Here is a 1647-nt window from a genome sequence, read left to right as displayed (position 1 = left end):
CTTGTGTATGTAATACCTCTGACATACATTTATAACATGTTTGAACAATATGTTAAAAATATATGTATATATAAGAAATATGTATATGTGTGTGTTTCTTAATTTGTATACTAACCAGTTAACTCTAGAATATGCAGCTTTCTAGTTGTAGGATGGACACAGTAGCTTTCATCTGCTCTTCTAATGCTTCTGGGGGTTGAAAATTGAAAACTCTTCACTGATTTCCTATAGGATGTGAAGGAAAACTGTTACATGAAATAGTAATGTTTCTTCCATAATGGTTAGTTACATTTCATTGCTTTCTTTAAATACACACTGGACCATTTCTGATGCTTCCGAAGGACATTATTTATTCAACATGCCATTAGGCTTGCCCTGGCTGGTTGTATTGATAACACTTCATCTTGTACCTTGAAAAATACATTACTAAGAGGGCAATGAAAAGTTGAACTCCCAATTGAAAATACTTTTATAAAATGATGGGCTATGGAGGATTTCTTTCTTTACATATAGCTGTATTAATGGTGAACTTTGAACAAACAACATAGCACATATTTCTGCAACCAAACTATGTGGATTTAAATCTCAACTCTACACCCTAACTGTGTGAACCTTAAGGAGATTACTATATTTTTGTGTTTAATTTTTTTCTCTAGAAAGAGGACTAAATAAGTTTTATAATATAGGGATAGTTATTGTTAGATAGCAAGAACCATGTGTTAGCTATCATTTTTATTCTAATATTGTATGGTTATAACCATATATTCTAGCATGTCATTCTCTTGATTGATTTTTAAGATTCGATAGTGGTATGAGATTTCCAACTTCTACTTCAGTTCATTAGAATATTCCATAGCTCTACTTGAAAATGTTTTTCTTTCTTAATTATTATTATTAATTTATTCTCTGTGTGTGAAAGTATGGGTGCACATGGAATGTATATGAAGACCAGAGGAAAACTTAAAGAGATTGATTCTTGCCTTCTGCTTTACTCCAGGGATAGAAATTAGATCAACAAGATTGCATGGCAAGCATTTTTACTGTCTGAGTCAACTCTCAGCCCAGTGGTTCTCAACCTTCCTAATGCTGTGACCCTCTAAAACAGTATTAATGTTGTGGTGATTTCCCAACCAGAAAACTATTTTTGTTGTTACTTAATAACTGCAACTTTACTACTGTTATGAATCATAATGTAAATATTAGTAGTTTTTAATGCTCTTAATTGTATCCGCGCAAAATAAATGCAATGCAGATATCAAAGAATATTTACCACTTTAATGATAAACTTACAGAACCAGAGTTCCAGCGTAGTACAGGAGGTAGGGAGGGAAAAAAAGGGCCAAGCCACTGAGCCGTGTGCCCATTTATTGGCAGGCATTCGCCCGAGGCAAACCCCACCCCATAAAGGGGCTGTCTTAACCCTACATCTCCACCTTTTGTCTAAATAAGGCAGAACTAAACCAAATATAACTATAAACAATAATAACAAATGATAAATATAACAAACAATATTGAGAACAAAAGTTTTGCTAGAGAGTAACTACAATTAAATAATCCTCAACTCCATCAAAGATCTGAGAAAGGAGTACATATTACTTAACAAACGAGAGATATCCAAAATGTGCAACAATTGACAGAGACAACTGA

This window comes from Microtus oregoni, unplaced genomic scaffold (genome assembly GCF_018167655.1).
Source record: "Microtus oregoni isolate MIOR12 unplaced genomic scaffold, Mior012 000143F_ref0000043, whole genome shotgun sequence".
Classification (NCBI taxonomy): Eukaryota; Metazoa; Chordata; class Mammalia; order Rodentia; family Cricetidae; genus Microtus; species Microtus oregoni.
The sequence above is the reverse complement of the archived record's forward strand: the minus strand, read 5'-3'. Positions refer to the sequence as shown.